This window comes from Camelus bactrianus, chromosome 8 (genome assembly GCF_048773025.1).
Source record: "Camelus bactrianus isolate YW-2024 breed Bactrian camel chromosome 8, ASM4877302v1, whole genome shotgun sequence".
Classification (NCBI taxonomy): domain Eukaryota; kingdom Metazoa; phylum Chordata; class Mammalia; order Artiodactyla; family Camelidae; genus Camelus; species Camelus bactrianus.
Genome location: NC_133546.1, coordinates 79,801,261 through 79,821,445, shown reverse-complemented (window position 1 = coordinate 79,821,445; position 20,185 = coordinate 79,801,261). Strand labels below are relative to the sequence as shown.

Genomic DNA, 20,185 nt, shown 5'->3' with positions numbered 1-20,185 from the left:
TATCTTTGTACAATATATGAACAATTTTTATTGCAATTTAAATATCTTTGTAGTATTTATATTATGTAGCTATAACAAAATACGTGAAATAAAATGATTTGTCTTTTATTTTCTTTTCAATATGCAAAACAAAATAAAATAGAAAAGAAAAAAAGGTTTTGAAGGAGTAGAAATAATTTTATTTCTGTGGAATCAATTCCCTATGTTAGGTTTTTTAGTTGTGTTGTTAAACAGCATATAAAATTGATAGGTTGTGACTTCAGTGTTGATTGCTAGGTGAGTGTAGTTTCTTTTTGTGGTTGTCTTTGATGAATTATTTGCACTAGATCATAAATGATGTGCATGTTACATATTGGAAACAAGGAAAAAGTGGAGACATACTACCTCCAATGCAGTCATCTTGTTACCAAGTCGAAACTCGTACTGCTTGCTGTATGACAGGCCAATAAATCGGGAGATTGAGGTGTTGGAGCAAGGAATAGTGACTTTATTTGAAAAGCTGGCAGACCCAGAAGATGGCTGAATGACATGCTGGAGAACCGTCTCCCCCAAGTCAGAAATCAGTCCACTTTTATACTAAAAAGGGGCGGGGATGCCCTGTTGATACTAAAAATTCTCTGGATCACCTGTCTTACTTGTTTGTTATGATCCAGGAAGTGTTTTCACTTCATTGCTCATTCCCATACCTAGAATCACACTATTACAATTACTTTATTCAGGGTTATAAATTTTTTCTATTTCTTCAAGATGTTTAGCCATCATCAATTTTGTAGGCCTAGTTACACTTTGGGAAATGTAACAGACAATTTTATAAAATAGACAGGATACAAGTAATACAGCTAGTAACGTTAATAAAGTCACGATTAAGAATTTAATAATCGGGAAGTTGTATTTTGGGGTTAAAATTTTGCTTGTGTTTCTGATAGAGTTTGAGTGATCTTATGAGAAAGTTCATATTTATGGTCAGTCTCAGAGCAGGTATTAATTGGTCAGGTGACGTCTCCCACCTTGTAAGATCAACAGAGGTCTAAACAGAACTATAATTTCTTTTTAGAATAACGTTTCTGAGGGCTATCTAGTTAGAGCCTTGGAGTAGGGAAACCCACCAAGGTAACACAGAAGAACTAGACATAGGTAATTTACCATAAACTTAACAATTGGAGTAGTTCATAATCAAAGGTAGGAGAAATTATCACAGTAATTTTTATGCAGGCCTGGTACGGTGTCTTGGGTCAGCTGTCTACCTCAGATATCGTCTTCTTGTCATCCTGGCCTGGTAGCTTTTTCTCCATTTGGGCATTGTTTTAAGGTGAGCAGTGCTCTATAGGCCAGTGCATTGCAGGGGCTATTTCTGATAGGAAATGAACCCGAAAGTCCGTTTCCTTCAGCTTTGGTGTGTATGGTCTATTTAAGAGTACCTGATAAAGGGTCCTTCCATTCAGGTTGGAGACAGTTCTTTAAGTCATGCCTGTTCCAGTTTGTATAATCCCCTGGCTGCAGGTCATGGGGCATTGGAACTTTACCCAAGGATAGATTAGTGAGCTTCAGAAACAAAGCTAGAGTATCCTATTAATAATTCAGTTAAACTGTACAGCAATGTGACATAACAGCAAGGAATGGTTGGGAAGTGTGTTAGTAAATACGGACGTCAACAAAACTAGAATTTAATATCCACTAAAATATAATCTTTTTTCTCTCTAAAGTTACCCTCATTTTTCTCAAATAAAGCCATGTCAAGATTAATTGCTTTACAAGTTGTCTGATTATTTGATCATATAAGCTTTTTTAAATTGGCTGTGTTGGAACTTTTAATTAGGAGTCTCAGGGTAGAATGTTTAATAAGGTTTGCTAAGGCCAGGAAAGCCCCGTCAAGGGCTTGTCATGGATTTCTGCCTTACAGATTTAGGTAAATTCTTTTCTCTTTAAAATCCTTAAAATACCTTGAGATTCCTATATCTGTTAGGAGATGATCTTCCTCATTTGTCTGATAGAGCCACTGGGGACCTAAGAGATTTTAGTCTATTGAGGGATCAGATAGAGAGAAAAGATAACTGTTCCAAGTCTGATTACATAGGTATAATTTATCAAATTGCTGTGAATCATAGCTAGCTTAAAGAGAAGAGATTCTTTATGTCTGGGAAACAGGTTAAAAGCCAGTAGTATTTTAAACAAAATCAAAAATTATAACCATATTCACCAGTTTACTCAGTCCCATGTAACTAATTCTTTTAATCACAGTTTTCATTGGAAATTTAAAATTTCTTACCCAGTTTATTTCACTGCTATAGTTTGAAATTTATTAGAAATCAGTAAATCTCCTTGAAGAGCAAGCATTTTGCAAAACCATCAGAAGACAACCATTAACTGTCTATAAATGACAAAAGATTTAAAATCATGGTTAAACACCGTTACACTATAATCGATAAAGAAACCTGGTCACTATACCCAGAATTATCACTGGTAACATTTCAGATATACCAGAATTTTAGGGAGTCCATATAATTTCTACAATATCTATATTAATAACATTTTCTCATACAATATAACCTTAGAAGATTTATTATTCATTTGACAATACCATGTTATTTAACATGCCAAATGAAATTTACTAGATTAAAATCTCTCTTTGGGATGTTTCAGGGGCCCTCTGTAGCATCCCAAACTTAACTGGAGATTAAAAGAACTTTAATTAGAAATTGATATTTGGGGAGCTTGTTTAAAGATTTCAGAACACTTGGTCAGATAAACATATAGATCACTGTAACGTAGTACTAATTCATTAACAAGAAAATGCGTCAAAGGTAATGGCAGAACAGATCAGTTAAGTGGTATAAGAAGTTTTATAATCTGTTACTGAGGTGGATTAACATTTTAAGAAAATTTTTTCCTCTTAACAGCGAGAAAACCAAATCTAGTCTTGTACCTGCTTACTTCTAAGATTCATTTACTTTGCCCAAGTTGATTCTAAACTTAGCCAATTCTGACCACGTATGAAACTCTTTCTTCAGGGTTCCACTTCCACAAGCCTTCCATAGCTTTCTATACTCATATTAGTGTGTCCCTTATTTTCTCTTCCATTCAGAAGTAACCAGCTTCAGGAGAAATCCACTATTTTTCATTAACAAAATATAATTCCATTCTTATATCTTCCTTTACACATTTATCTTACTTTCCTAGGATACTGAGATCATTCCCTTAATAATAGAGACTATTTCAGGGTGGCATCATCCATTTATTAGTATTTCTAAACACCTTTATTTTCTCTGTAAGAGGAAGTTACTTGTTAAGTAATTCATATTTCAATCTTATTTTATCTGAAAATGGCATAGCTATTTAATAAAATCCTATCATTTGACTTAATTTAGCACAACTCTAGAATTTAAAGTTACCAAACATTTAGAGATTATCTTAAGCATACATTTTAAAAATATATTTTAAAAATTTACCCAAAGCTCTCATCTCATTTGCATTTAATTTACTTAATATTTTACCACACCACATTACTGTTATTTTTTCTTGACATATCTGCAACAGATATAACAGGATCTTATTTGACTTTCATTAAACCTAGGTACAGTAAAAGCATTATACTTAATATTGATGACTTTAAAGATGTCTATATTAATTAGAACATTCTTAAACTAAACAATATCAAATATTATCTTAATATTGAATATTTTCCAGTTCACGTGACGCTGAAAGTCAATTTGTTCTGTTTTTATTTTAAAAATACTTAATTTTCAAGCTCCTATTTTTTACGTCAATTAAGCAGATCTCTTTGACTTTGATTTTTTTTAGCTGTAGAAATATCTCACATCAATAATGTGTACACAGTCTTATAAACAGACAAAAGCTAGAGATCTCATAGCTTCACTTTAAAACTTACTTATAAGATAGGTATAATAATAGTTGGAGTAAAGTGAATTTGCTTGCTCAAATCACTAAGGCTTGCTATTTATGAAACAGACATTTAAGATTTCTTGACAAAGTCTGAAGGACACATCAGAGTTCTGAGTTCTAAGTTTTAAAATGCCAAAAATTTCTTGGCCTTAAATTTTATTTCGTTGAGCTAATTAGGCTCAGTCCTAGGTCATTGTTTGCTGTATTTACATTTCTGATCTGCAAGACAAAGACACAATCTTCCAATTCCCCAGAGAACTGCTCTGTCACCCAGACCCAATTTTCCCTCCTTAATTGGCATTTTTTATCAGTGAGAAGAGCTGTAAACAAAGAATTCCGTGTTTTAAAACCTTAAGGTTTAATTTATCATGTTTTCCAAAGCTTGCATAAGGCATTTAGTAAAGTCTCTTTTTCTTGAGTTATAAGTTAAACCCAGGGTAAACCTCTTATTATATTTTTTTATTAGCCACTGAATATTAGTTTTTAGTTTTACGTTATACTGGACAGCTCATGTAACTCTGTTGGTTTCTTTTACTTTGTTCAATTAATATTTTCTGAGGGACAGATTTGTGCCCAGACTTATAACACCAAGAAGGGGACGCGTTTTTCCATTGAAACATATCTATCCCACAACATAATTAAGCAAAACTTTTATATAAAGACCATTTAAATATACCAATTTTACAAACTTTTATCTCAATTTTATTAAATCTTATACCTTTAATTTTTATATTTATGTTTTAATCAATAATTCTTATTTCTAGAAGGAGTGCCAGAAGCCTTTTTTTTTTTTTTTTTGTGCATTGTATCTAATTTTATAGAAAAGTCTCTAGGATGCCCAAGTTTCAGCCAAAGAGCTTAGACCCTTCTCAATTTTTACTTTGATTAATTGGTCTGTTGTCCCAATCATTGATCAAATATTTCAGTCTATATATATATATATTTTAAACTGCGGCAAATAAAACGGACTTGTTTGAACTTTAATGTTGGGGGGCAGTAGGTGATCTCTTTGGCCCTTTTTTTTACTTTATGTAGTGTAGTATCAAAACCTTGTACCTAAATCCAAAAATGTCCATTTTATTTATCTCATTCAAAATAACCATATAAAAATATTTATCCACTTGGGATAAGCCCCTTATCTTTTATTTTTCGACCTTTTAACAATCCTTTTTCCAGTTATTCAACCTAATTAACATTAATTATTCTAAGATTTTATTAGCATCCCTAGAACCATTTATCGGAAAGGAAAAACACAAATGTAGCTTTTCAAACCAGTTTTATTTTTTTCACTAAGTTCTTAGCTTAAACATTAGATATATTTTTCTACCTTTAAAATTGATTTTAATAGATACCAATAAAACAGCTGTTTATAATGAGATCTCTTTCAACTTTCACCAATTTAAAAGTTTTTCCAAATTAAAAGATCCATCATATGGGCATCATTTTATATATATATATATAATAATATATATATTATTATTATACAATATATATATAATATATATATAGTGATTTTAAACCAATAAGATGAAGAGGCTCTTCCACATGAGAGTGGGGGTGTTGCCTAAATAAAATTCAAAGGTTTACTCTTCAAAAGCTAAAGGCCTTTGTGGTCCAGGCTGATGAAACAAAGTTTAATATGGCAAAATATCTGACAATTGGTACAAAGAATGGCTTAGAATCCCAATTTATTTGCGTGGCCACCATATGTACACAATACTTGAACCTTTTGTATGGCAGAGTCCAAGGTTTCCTTTAGAAAAAAGTAAACTTATATATACATACATACACACATTTAAAACACCCAGAGAAAGATAAAACATTTACATTTCAAGGACACAGGAAGAGAAATCTAAGTTCCCCCTAACGGGGATTTTGTTTTTATAAGTTCAGAATTCCAAAAAATGTTTTTATCAGGCCTGGTTAGTTACTTTCATAGTGAGTTTTTTTTTTTTTTTTTTCTAATTCCCAATTAATGCTGTAAGTTTTGTATGTACATAAACCTGGCTGGGGTAATAGTTGGAGGCTGGCAATCTGTCATTTTTTCTTTTCTTTTCTGTTTTTTATTTTTTTTTGAAAGTTCTATTCCACATTGTAAGTTCGGGTTCTCAGAATAAATTTGCTAGTAAGATTTCCCTCAGGGACAACTCTATGGCATGAAGTCTTTGCCTCTACCACTCCTGCAAGATTCTCTGTCACCAGAGAAAGCTGTTACCAGCCAGGAGGAGGGTCCCATTTTTGGAGTTGAAAGGTTACTCATAAGAGTTTTACTTTTATCCTGAAAAATTCAATGGAGGTAACCAAATTGAGGAAAACATTAGAAAAACCTCTTACCTAACCACTCAGCCCTGAACCCAGTGTCCTTCAACTTGGACACACTCGGGACGTCTCCACTGGGTGAGTATTTTCCTGGTATGTTTCCACCAGCCCCACTTCGGACGTCTCTGCAAGGTGGGTATTTCCCATTATATTTCAACCAGGCCCCACCCAGTATGTCTCCACTGGGTGGGTAATTCACCCCAGTATATTTCAACTGGAGGCCCAGTTACCTGGAAACTCCGCCAAATAAAACTCAGGATCATCAAACAATATGTGATTTCCGAGAAACAAGAGAGATTCACCCAAATTCATCTGGACTCCCCGAGGAGGCAGATGGGCACAAAGGGCCACTTATGGTACCAAGGCTCCAGATACTCGGAGAGTTCAGGTGGAGAAAGTCTGCTCTGGGTCCCTTCATGATGTCCAAAACTGTTGACTGAAATACATGGGCAGCCTAAAGGTTAAGAGTTATGTTTTATTTGGCGAGACGACTCGAGCCATGATGACAGCCTCTCAGATCTCTCTGAGGGACTGCTCCCAAGAGGTTGAGGAGGAGCTAGGATATATAGGAGCTTTACAACAAAGACCAGGTTGTTGGAACAGTAAAAGATTGCTTGTTATCTAAAGAAAGCCAGGTATCTCAAGTTCAAGAATTTAGTGCTTTTCTATGTATGGGAGGAAGCAAATATTTTGGACTCCCTGAATTCATTCTTTAAACAAGAACCTAGATACCTATGGCCAGTATCCTGTCCTTTCTTATTCTGAGTCTGCTCAGAGGGCACCATTGTGAGTTGCTGCAGCTGCTGGGCTGCAGGCCTGTCCTCGCTGGGAGTTGGCGGCAGCCGCTAATGACTTGGTTTCAGCACTCTTTGTTTACTGACATGGTTGCAGTATTTTCATTCACATTGTAGTATTTTCATTCACGGACTGATTATGGATAATCTGCAACCTTGGAAAGGAACCGAGATGGAATTACTGCAGGTACCTTCTTCTTTAATAAGCCGTGTGCAAACATAAACATGGAGGAAGCATACATTTGGATTTGGTGGTGTAGGGAAGGGTTTCTGCACATTACAGGAGAACGCAATGCAGAATTCCTTAAGTCCACCTTTTTTGTCTGTAGTGGTTTCTGAGAACAGTTTATGGTAATTAACCAACATTTACAAATGGTGGCACACATTGCATTTAAGAGCTGGCCGGCTGCAAACTTGTGTATTGGACAGGTGGAATTCATAGGCAAATGGTCAGGTGGATGGGAGAGAGATGGAGCCTAGGCCTGGGCCCAGATTCCGGTTTAAATCGCCATTTCCTCACCATACGGCCTTGGACTAGAATGCAACCTCTCTTAACCTGTTGGTGAATCTGTGAAATGGGCATGATAATATTCGTTTCTTCCTGGGATTGTTGTAAGTTCTAAAGTGTATTGTAGCACACATGAAGCACTTAGCAGTGTTCACTGTGTGTGGCCTCCCCGCTTGGCGTGTGTCAGAGCCGTAAAGGCAGCATTTGTCTGTTGAGGATGCACTGGTAGCCCCTTGAATATGTTGTGAATTTGGTGATTTCCTTTAATCTTGGTAACTCTGTGTGCCATGGGCAGTTATTTCCATGGACAGATGAGGAATCTCAGGGTAAAGAAGACTGTGTAATTTGCCCAAAGTCAGAGCATAATTTTGGGTGCATGGGCCTCGGTTCAGCATGGGCCCCAGGGCCTTCTGCCCTCTCCGTTCAGCACCAGAGCCAGATGTGTGGTCGGCTCTTTCCCAGCCCAGAATATCGGGCAGGCCGCAAGACACACCTGGCCCTGCGCTGCTTGAGCAAAAACTCCGGAGGAGAGGAAATTACAAAAGGGATAAACATAAAAACAGATGACAGCAAACTGTGATCAGCACTGAGAAGGAAAGGAACACGCCTCACAATGCAGAGCTGCGAGCTTTCCCGTCGGGGCTGCTCTGGGGGCGTTCATCTCAGCTAAACAAACTCTGCTGCTCCACCAAGGCAGGAAGGCAGGGAGCGTGTGGCCAGGTAGACAGGGCCTTGTTAATCATACACATTCCCCATTAAGCTGCAGCTGTCACGGGCACTTACCTAGTAAACAGATGTCTTCCATAATCATCACGCACTTTTCTTGGTAGTTTTATTGCCCCACCTTTGAGATGAGGTCATTGAAGCTGGGGAGTTTGCTGCATGCCCGTGATCACCATGGAAATACCCCCACTGGTCTTTCAACCTAGACTGGTGTGGCTGTCATGTCCCAGCCCTGTGAATGGCATCATGTTGCCTCTCCCAAGCGGCCCAAATGACTGACATTGATATTCTTAATTCATAGGAAATGGTATGTGACAATAGGAAAAAAAGCTATTAAGAAATTGTTTGGAAAACTAGAACAAAATCCAATTCTTCCCCAGCTGGGGGAGCGTACCCTGTGTCACTCACCCCACTCACTGTGTGTCACTTCCTCCCTGCCGACTCTACGTTCAGAAGCCACTCTGAGTCTTTGAAGAACATTTTGCCTCATGACACTGTTGACTAGGACCTGCGACCTCTCTGTCCCTGGTTAACTCTCTCTTGAAAGCCATTTAAATTTCTTGCAGGCTCCTCCGCTCAGATGTAAGAATATCCTCTTTCGACTTCTTGATGCAGCTCCTTAATGAAGATCTCGTGAAGGAAACTTAGTCAAAACCTGGGAGGTATGCACACAGTGACTGCAACCTCAGCACATTATGAAGTTCAGAATCAGATTTGTGGGTGACTCAGGAAAGGCTTTTTTATGGTAACAAGTGGAAAGTGAAAGGATGCAGGCTGTGTGAGACTGAAACATCTCGTTCCCAGCCAGCAAGGCACCTGCGTTCAGGATGGTGAGTGTGGAGTGCAGAGTTCTCACAAAGAAAGAAGAGTTGTGATGGGAGGGAGGACAGTTAGGTACTTTACTGTGGAGGGAAAAAGTGGGTTAAGCATTTCCTGGTTGAACAAGAGGATTGTGACATGATGTGCTTGTATTTTGGAGAGAAGGGTTTTGTGGGGACAGGCCTAGGGAGAACGCTCTGTGGCTGGGGAGTCAGCACAACAGAGAAACACAGAGAACCGTGCAGACCCCAAGGCCCCTGCTGGGGAAGAGGCTGCCCGCCAATTCGAGCCCTGGGGGCAGCTTCTGTCCCTTAGCTGAGGCCTCAGAGCTCCCTTCACAACCCAGTCCTGTTGATACAAGGAAAAAAACGTGAGGCATGAGAAGGGCTGTTTCCCAGGCTTTTGTTGAGCCCCTGGGATGTGTCCCACCAGATTTTGTTCCTTGGCTTTGTGCAGTAAAGTATTCAAGAGCAAGCCAGTGTTGAGGAAAGGTAGATTTATTCACAGAGACACATTGAAAGGCAAGAGAAAGGCCACGAGGTGTGGGGTTTGGTTGCTCAGATTAAAAGTAGGTACACACTCCACAGAGTGTGGGCTTTCTCCGAAGAAGGAGAGAGAGGGGTGACCGCGAGGTGGCGCTGTGTTGCTCGTTTTCTTGGGCTTGGTGGTTTCATTTGCTAATATATAGAAGAAGCAGCCTAAGGGCAAGGGGCTGGGATTCCCAGGGAGTTGGCCATTTCCCACCCTTTGACCTTTTGTGGCTAGCCTTGGGACTGCCATGGTACCTTGGGGCATGTTATTCACCATGTTACTATTACAATGGGTGTATAATGATGCTCAAGCTCTGCTAGATATTAAATCTCTTCATCCTGAGCCTCAAGGCCTACTGGGGTTTGAATCCTTCACCATTTTGATGTTAATTGCTGTGGCCTTCCTTGAATGGCTGTGCTCTGCCTCTTCCATCCTGTCTCACTATGATGACACAGAGAGAGCAAAGGCAGGGCCCTGCCTGTGCTCCTGCATTTAACAGCAGGATGTGTGGAGTGGGCTTATGATGACTCTGAGTGGTGAGAAAGGTGTTTCATATTTTGCCACGTGAGACATGGGGACCTGCCAGCAGCCATCACAGATTTATCTCAAGGGCATTATCGCTTGTGTTGTTACGGAAACAACAGGACAGCCAAGAAACATGCACTGAGATTTATTACGCCGGCGGGCTCAGAGGGGCTTCTGTTCCGAAGCTCTGAGCACCTCCAAGACCTGCACATGAGGTTCTATAGGGTTAGTTACAAGTAAGGGGCTATTAGCCAATAAGGCTCAAACAACAAAAAGCAAGGAATCAGTACACTGAAGCTTATGAATTTGGAAAAGATCACTTTACTGACAATTGTTGACCTTGGATTTACGAGTTAGCTTATTAGCCCAGTCAACTGACACTAAACTTCAGATTTACGAGTTAGCCCAGCAATACTTAGATCAGTAAACCGACATTTATCACACTTAGATTTGTGACTTAGCTCGTTAGCCCAGCTGGGCTTTTCCTTCACAGTGTCATTCATCTTTTCTATATTTCTTTTTTTTTTTTTAAGTATTTAATCCAAATTTAATATCAGGTTTTTTTGGAAAGAAATTTCTCTTTTTCTTTTCTTTGGGACTCTTTTGGGGGGGTAGGTAATTAGGTGTATTTATCTGTTAGTGGAAGCCCTGGGGCTTGAACCCGGGACCCCGTGCACGCTAAGCACACCCTCTACCACCCCCCCATGATCTTTTCTTTTTGCTTTAGCTGCCAAGAATCTTACAGCTGAATTTCTAGTCGGCCTTTAACACTTGCCCTGACTCCAGGGAATCCATTTTTATGACTTTACCTCCCCCAGGTTTCATTTAAGTATTGAATCTCCAATTTCTCTTCACTCTCAGTTTTGCCTTTTTGTTGTTATGGTTGTTAAGGTGTGTTTAAAAAAATTGTTTAATTTCTCTTTTAGCAGGAGGCTGAAAGTAAATAAATATGTAAACAAACAGCACACTTAAATGCTTTTATACATTCTAAGCTGTTTAGTAGTTACTTAAAAACCGAATTGAATATTAAAGTGATAACATTTTTAAGTTATTTTTTAATTTTTTACAAAGATATAGCTGATTTAAAATATGATATGTTTCAGGTGTACAATAGATGCTCCATTTATAGTTACTGTAAACATTGGCTGTATTCCCTGTGTTGTAAGATACATCCCTGTAGCGTGTTTACATTACTTGTTGCAGTTTGTATAAGAAAGTTGGGTAACGCAGAGTCTGGGGCATGGCTGTGTCTGACCCAGTGTCACGCTCACCCTGCCTGTCAGAGCCCAGGCCCTCAGTCCTGTCTGCAGGGCAGCGAGTGGAGGCAGCCCTCATCAGCGCTGGCACCACCCTCTGAGCGGCAGTGACAGCAGTGTCTGTGTGTGGACGTGCATAGTGTTTTTCCAGGAGCTTTACATGCATTTCTGCATTTAATAATTAAAGCCCTCCTGTGAGGAAGCGTTTTATGATTTTAATGAATAATACATTTTATTTTGATATTGATAGGCTTCAAACCTCCGGAAAATTTACAGAAGTAGTACAGTAAACGCTTAGATACAGTTCACCTTAAAGGGCACTATTTGTCCTTTTGTGTCTGGCTTATTTTAGCATAAAGTTTCAAGGTTCATCCATAATGTAGCCTGAGTCAGTACTTTATTCTTTTGGTTTCATAATATCCTTTTTCTTTTTTTTCGTTTTTGGTCTATTTAAAAATACTTTCATTGAAGTCTAGTCAGTTTATAATGTTGTGTCAGTTTCTTGTGTACAGCACAACAATTCAGTTAAATAGGAACATACCTGTATTCATTTTCATATTCTTTTAAACATAAGTTACTATAAGATATTAAATATATTCTCCTGTGCTATACAGTATAAACTTGCGGTTTATTCTATACATACTCAGTATCTGCAAATCTTGAACTATCAATATATTCCTTCCCACACCCTCTCCCCTCTGGTAACTATAGTTTGGTTTCTATGTCTCTGTGTCTGTTTCTGTTTTGTAGATAAGTTTATCTTTTTGTGTCTTTGATTTTTGATTTATTTTTTTGAAGATTCCACATGTGAGCGATCTCATATGGTATTTTTCTTTATCTTTCTGGCTTACTTTTCTTTGAATGACATTCTCCAGGTCCATTCATGTTGCTGCAAATGGCATTACTTTATTATTATTTTATGGCTGAATAGTAGTCTATTGGAGAAATATACTACAGTCTCTTTATCCAGTCATCTTTCAGTGGACATTTAGGTTGTTTCCATGTCTTGCTATTGTAAATAGTGCTGCTGTGAACATTGGGGTAAAAGTGTCTTTTTGAGTTAGGGTTCCTTCTGGATATATGTCCAGGAGTGGGATTGCTGGGTCATATGGGAGGTTAATTTTTTGTCTTTTGAGGAACCTCTATACAGTTTTCCACAATGGCTCCACCAAACTGCATTCCCACCACAGTGCAGGAGGGTTCCCAATTCTCCGTAGCCTCTCCAGCATTTACTGTCTGTGAACTTCTGAATGATGGCTATTCGGACTGGTGAGAGTTGAGTCTTGATTGCAGTTTTGATTTGCATTTCTCTGATAATGATATTGAGCATTTTTTTCATGTGCCTATTGGCCATTTGTATGTCTTCATTGGAGAAAAGTTTCTTTAGGACTTCTGCCCATTTTTGAATTGAATTGTTTGTTTTTCTTTCTTATTAAGTGTAAAAGCTGTTTACATATTCTGGGAATTAAGCCCTTGTCAGTTTCATTTATTGCAACTATTTTCTCTCATTCCATAGATTGTCTTTTTGTTTTGCTTTTTGTTTCCTTTTCTGTGCAAAAGCTTGTAAGTTTAATTAGATCCTACTTGTATTATTTTGCTTGAATTTCTATTGCTTGAGTAGACTGCTCTAGGAAAACATTGTTGAGATGTATGTCAGATGTTTTGCCTATGTTTTCTTCTAAGAGGTTTATAGTGTCTTGTCTACATGTTTAAGTCTTTAAGCCATTTTAATTTATTTTTGTGTATGCTGTGAGGGATTGGCCTAACTTCATTGATTTACATTCAGCTGTCCACTTTTCCCTACACCATTTTCTGAAGAGACTGTCTACTCCATTGTATGTTCTCACCTCCTTTGTCAAAGATTTAATGACCAAAAGTTTGTGGGACTATTCTTGGTAATTTTGTTTATCCGTTCATTGATGGATGGATATTGTTTGTAACCTTTGGCTACTCTGAATGATACTGCCATGAATATTGATGTGCAAGTTTTTGTGAGAATATATTTTCATTCTGTTGGCTGTACAGTTGGCCCGCCATTTCTGTAGTTTCCACTTCATGGATCCAGATGGCTGATTTTAAAGGGACTCGAACATCCTTGGATTATGGTATCCAGGGTGGGGGGTTCCTGAAACAAACCCCCCGAGGATACTGAGGGATGACTCTATATGTAGGAGTGGAATTGCTGTGCCATATAATTCTAACCTTTTGAGGAAACACCAGGCTTTTCCAAAGAAGCTGCACCATTGCCCCTTTCCAATGGCTGCGTATTGAGGGTTCCCATTTCTCTGCCTCCTGACCGACACTTGTTATTGTCCATGTTTTGATTATAACCATCCTAGTGAGTGTAAAATCAGATATCATTTTGATGTTGATTTCACTAGTGATGCTGAGCATCTTTTCATATGCTTATTGGCCAATTGTGTATCTATTTAAATACTTGGCATAATTAAAAATTGGGTCGATTTTCTTTGTATTGGTCAGTTGTAAGCATTTGTTTTATATCCTGGATACTAGTCTCTTATTAGATATATGCTTTGCAAAATTTTTCTCCTATTCTGCAGATTGTCGTTTCACTTTAGTTTTTTTAAACATTAAAACAATTTCTTTCTAGGGGAGGTAATTAGATTTATTCATTTTATTTTTCTTGCTAAGCACGCACTCTATCACTTGAGCTACACCCTTCCCCTTTCATTTCACTTTCTTGATGATGTCCTTTGTAACAAATGGTTTTAAATTTGATGAAGTCAATTTTATCTTTTTTTTTTCACTTGTGCTCTTGGTATTGTATCTAGGAAGCCATAGCATATCCTTGAACCACAAAGATTTAAACTATGTCTTCTTTTAGAATGTTTATACATTTAGTTTTTACGTTTCCGTCTGTGATCCATTTTGAATTAATATTTTATTTGTTATATAAAATACAGGGGTCCAGATTCCAGATTCATTCTTTTGCCTTCAGATACCCAGGTGTCTCTGCACCATTTGTTGAATAGACTATTCTTTCAATGGAGTTTTGTTGACACATTTCTGGAAAAATGACTGTAAATGTAAGTTTCCCCCCTAGATTTTATATTGTTTCTCATAGATTTATGCATCCAAACTTATGCCAGTACCATAATGACTTGAGTACTATAGATTTGTAGTAACCATTGAGTGAGTCCTCCAACTTTGCTCTTCTTTTTCAAGATTGTTTTGGCTGACCTGGGTCCCTTGCACTTCCATATGAATTTTGGCATCAGTTCTTCAATTTTTGCAAAGAAGTCAGCTGGAATTTTGATAGGGATTCCATTAAATTTGTAGATCACTTTCGGGTGTCTTAACATTTTTAACAATATTGTCTACCATTCCATGAACATGGGATGCCTTCCATATATGTAGATGTTTTAATTTTTTTTTGGTGATAAATCAAAATGTTCAATGTGCAAATCTTGTAAAATTTTCTTAAATGTATCTCTCATTTTATTTTTAATGCTGTTGTAGTTGGAAAGGCTGAGCTTCCTAAGGGTGGGACTATATATCAATTTATTTATTTCTAGGATTCCTACACAGCAAATACCCTAGATTTATATTTGCTACATAAATCTATCCACAATTCTTCCCACCCCCGTGTCATAAGAAACCAAGACCCAGGTTAAGCTACCTGAACACTTATGTGGAAGTGAGAAGTGAGACCCTTGGGTGGGGCTTTGTGCAGATTATACTGAAAGCTTATTCATTATGGCTTCATCTTAATTTCTTTTAAACAATCCTTTCAGTGTATATAGTCAGATACATTAAGAAAATGCCCTTTCGATGTGTGGAGGAGCTAAGACTATAATTTTCAAATAATTTCTAGTGAGAGTGTTGTACTTGAAACTAATTTGCACAATCTTTGAAGATTTATGTTTCAGGAGCTTTGACTATATAATACCTGTCTTTATTCAATAACTACAACTAAATGCTCAAACAACATGTAAGAGTTTGAGCAAACTGCCCCCGCCCCATAGTGCTGGTTGGCTGCAGCTGTAACTGGAGTCAAGTCTTACCTATCCCAGTACGCTTGGGTGGATCTGCTCAAAGGGGTTCGTCCAATAGTTTGTCGGTAGTCTTTTGGACAATGCCATAAAGCATTGATTTAAGGTTGCTGGAATGGAATCTATTTTATTAATATTAAGTAAGCACATATTGAGTGCTTACTGTAGGTTGGGAATTGTCCCTCAGCCTCACATGAATATTATTCCGCTTAAAACCTCTCATATTTCCTTGTTATTCACACTTTACAGATAAGGAGTCTGAGTATTAGGTTTTCTCTCTTTTGGGGGGACCTCATTATCAATGATGGGAAGTTGTAAGGAAAAAGATACTGATTCATCCAGAGAAAACATTTTTCTGAGAGTCAGCACTGAAGAGGTTGATCATTGTTTGAGTAAGACGAGCCCCGGGTTGTACGGAGTCAGCATCCCTGTCCTGGACACGGCACGTGTAGCACTGCGTGGTGGGTGAGGCGGCGCGGCCGCGCAGGGAACGCGGATGCCGGGCCGTTGGGCTGTGCTCAGGCCCGGTGGGGCTTTCTCCTAAGGGAAGTGGAACGTCATTGTCAGAATTTAAGTAGGGGAGATGGGTGCTCTCGTAGATCACTTTTGTCTTGTAGAATGCTTAGAAACATTTAGAAGGCTCGGCAGGAGGTGATGTGATAAGTCAGAGTAGGGTGGCTATGAGGTGTAGCAGTGTTCAATTTTCAAATGGTTTTCAGTCCCAGGTTTGTGGCTCAGTAGCCGTGTCACTTTGGATGACGCACTCAAGGAAGTGAAACAATTTATCTTATTACTTGAAGCAGTGATATACCGACTTCCCAGGACTTCTGTGGAGATCCAGTGAGATAACGTGTGCACAATGTGCAGCGTGGTCCCCAGCACACAGTCAGTGCTGAGGGAGTGCCAGTGAGAACTTTGTAGGTGAGGTGTGGGTGGTGTGACTCATTGACTGAAGAAATTGGGCCCTGAAGGAGGGGTCCAGTCACATCTGTGAGTGATGGGACTGAGCTGGGAGAGGCAGAGGGTGGAGTTGTTGGTGCCCTTGAAACACCTAAGTGCAGTGCCACAATCACAGAGGAGGTCTAGGCCCGGGCTGTGCATTTTCCTATAATCTCAATCCCTGAGGACGCCAAGGTATTGATCATTGAACGTGAAGACATACTTACAGGACAAGTGAATAGTAGTATCATCTCTGTCATCAAAGCTCACGTCTCTTTATTCATCACTCACTTTGCTAATTGGGTACTTACAGAGCTCAATTCACCATCCTCACCTGGGCTCAGTCTCCACAGAAAAGATCTTGTGAGTCTCCCTCTTTTCCAGAAGAAAACACATTTAGCTGGTAGACTTCTCTACTTCGCCAGACTTAGAATTTTAGTTTGTTGATTTAATTCTGTTTTCTGTTGGCCGTCTCCTGACAGGAGAGACATTTTACCTCATGGTCAGGTTTCAATTAGCTGTTACTGAGAACTGCTGATCTGATCCATAGTGTATTTTTTCTATTAACTTTGTAGAGTACTTATCATTTTTCTGTCTTTCCCCTTTAATTTTGTTTCCTCTTCAATGTTCTATCCTATTTGGGGCCTTATTTTATTTTTTAATTCAAAAATGTCTGTTAGCAGTTAAGAAAACAAAAGCAAATAAAAAATGCACATGATAGCTAGATTTAGAATATATCTAGTGTGTTTTCTGTCTCGGCAATGGAGGGTTCTAGAAACTCTTGAAAACCTTCATTACATAAGTTCCTTAAAATGCTGATTAAGAAATAAGACCTTCCTTCCTCATCTTTCAAGCTGCACAGCTAATTGTCAAGAAAGTGAGGGGAAATCCTCAGAAGCCAAGTCAACCAGAAAGCAGGGATTCTGGGAGATACACGAGCCTTAGAAGCCCTGGGGGCCAGTTGGCTCCTGAACTGAGTTTCAGTTGCCTTGACAGGAGGGCAGGAGGTGAGCCCCAGGCCTCTCACACTGGGAGTTGGATGGCTGTTCTTATGTAAGGCCAAGCACATCCTGAGAATCCTGCTTTATAAAAGGGTGAATTAGAAAGAAAAGTAAAAAAGCATTCCTCAAGGCAAGGAAGTAAGGAAAGTCAATTTTTTTGGAAGCGGGGAAAAATAACATATCCAATGTAAGTATTTAGTTTAAATCTGTTCCGGCATGAGACTGACAACAAACTCCTGGCAGAAAATCACAGCTCCTCCCGGAAAGAGAAGTTGTGTTTTGAATGAATCAGTGGGCAGCCATTCCGAAAAATGTCTCCAGAGTCTTCTGGATCAAGATACTGGACCCAAACACCTCCCTTCCATGGTCTCATTTAAATAACCAGAAAGGTTTTAAAGGAAAGAAGCCATAATCATAGTTCTATTTATTGACATTAATATATGCTAGGAATTCAGATGTGACTATGGAGTTGTCACCTCTTTTATGGACCTTACTTTCTATTTGACATAGTTGGGGAACTTGGTGGAGGGTGGTGTTAGACTGTTGCAATTAGCCAGGACAGGAGATTAAGAAAGCAGTGAAGGGCGGGTGACATTTTTAGCTGAGGACAGTCCTGTTCAGTTGGTTTGTAATTGCAGGCTCGTTGAGTTGTCACTGGAGGGAATTGATCTTATGGAGTTTGGACTTAACTCAGGCCTCTTCAGAATGGACAAGTGAACCTGGAGAAAGACAGTCAAATCTGTGCAGACATTAAAGTCCACGTGAACGTGCTGTATCCCTGAGCCAAATATAGGACAAGTAGGCAGCACTTCTTGAGGACAGAGGAGTGGTTTTTAAGGTTCTCCAAGAATGAAGCCCAGGGAACCGGGATGGCCAGTTGTCAAACTGTGACGTTGCTCTTTGGACGGTGTACCCACCGAGGTTATTGGCCGTTAATAGGTTTCCATTTCTCTTTAATGCATGACAGGTGATGAGGACGTGGGCATACACTTTTGACACCTTGTCAAAGTGACTGGGTACCTGCCTAGAAGGGCGGGCACAGCTACGGCTGCGCCATACATCTTGCCGCCCATCCCGTTCCCCGGCTCCGTGATCACGGCAGAGTGGTTCCTTGTTGAGCTGTCCGTCTCCTCTGTGACATCGTAACCCAACAAATTACCGGAGCGTATTAGCTTGGCTTTGTTCTTTTCCATCCTTCCCTTCAAATGATGATGAATGATAATGGACCCAGTTACGTTTGCAGATGATTTACACGTAGTGCTGTCAATACAAACCTTGTAATCCCCACTGTGTGATCTAGAGAAGAAAGTGACATTCTTTCCAAATTGTTTTGATGCACTTATGTGGGAAAATGATGTACGTTTGAATATGTATTTCCTCTCTGAATCATCATGGCTACAGATGAATATTTGTAGACATGGAATGAGTTTACTGTATTTGAACTGTATGGTCCCCTAAATTCTCCCCAGCTTTTTAAAGTCATCACTGGAGTGCTACCTCCAGAGTGTCCCAAAGCATCCACCACTGCCTGTTCTTCGGACACTGTGAGTTTCCAAGTTGGAGAAGGCTGCTGGCTGTTGAGGCATTCTCTGGCACATCTCTGGCTGGCTGATGTGAACTTAGCACACAAGACTTGGCAGACAGTATCTAACCATGGTCACGTCCATTTCTGGAACACTCATGGAGGATTTTACACCTATGCTAGTGGCATACGTTATTTCTTTTAGTTTTCAAAACAATCATAATTAGATTTTATCACCTGTATTAATAAGGAAACTGTCAAAGCGAGTGATGTGCAGACTTTGGACTGGAACACGGGTCTTTCTGATCCCTATCTCTGTTCCCTCCCCAGCCTATCCTTCCAAATGTCCAGGAGACTCTTCCTCAGTCTTGAGTTTCCCGCTGATGTTACCACTGTCTTTGTTTCTGGAGAGGAAAACAAGTCTAAACTTACTTTCCAGTTGGAAATGGAATGGAGAGCTAACGTTGGAAGCCGGGAGAGTCTGTCCTGTGATGAAGCGGTCTCTGAGCCACTTCCATGGGGACGTCACGTCACTGTCTGGGCCCCTTGCACAGCCTGTGCACAGGTGATAAGCCAGATGTGCTGAGCAGTCCTACCGGACAGGGAAGTGCTTGGAAATGAGTTTGGGTATTTGGTTTCATTACATATGTTCCTGAGGGCCTTGGCCTGGCACTTCAAATGGGACCACTCCCTGTCCCACAGACTCGTGCTCTGGGCCGGTGCAGACCTAACGTGGCCTCAGCCTGAGGCTCAGGGCCCGTGGTGATGAGGAGCATTTTAGTCCAGGGTCTGCCGGAGGCTCTGACACTTCTGGGCCATGGGAATTTGTCCAGGATGATAATAAATCCTCCCCGAGATTCAGATTTCCTTGCCTGTGAGCTGGGGTAGTAATAGTTTCTGAAATGATTGTAATGATTCAGTAACGGGCACAGCGTGTGCTGGCAGGTAGCTTGTGTTTAAGGAGCAGAAGTCGCAGTCACTCTGTCAGCCTCTCACTGTGTGCTCTGTGCTTTGAGAGGTTGTGTGTTTGGTGAAAGTCCCGCCCAAACCCTAGGGTGTAGATGAACTGTTGTTCCTTTACTTTCCCGTCCTTTTCCTCTTTCCCTTCTCTGTGTCCCATGTTTAGGTAGCAGATTCCTCTGTTTCAGGGAATACGGAACTTTCTAGTAAAAGGAGAGGCGGAACGCGGAAAGGTGGGGCCCAGAGGGGGTCTGGAGCATCCGCACAGCGCTGCTTCCCTGCATTTCTGCATCCGGTCCCATCAGTGCATGAAGTCAGCCTTCCTCTTCCTTCCTGTGTCGTTCGGTCTCTGTTTTAAGGGAAAATTTTTTACGG

The 20,185-nt window shown here is 39.6% G+C and overlaps 1 long non-coding RNA gene across 1 annotated transcript in view; it reads left to right on the top strand.

Moving 5' to 3' along the window:
- The window catches only part of LOC141578399 (uncharacterized), a 51,128-nt gene that overhangs the window by 29,839 nt on the left and 1,104 nt on the right, over nucleotides 1-20,185 (top strand). The gene's annotated exons all lie outside the window — the stretch shown is intronic.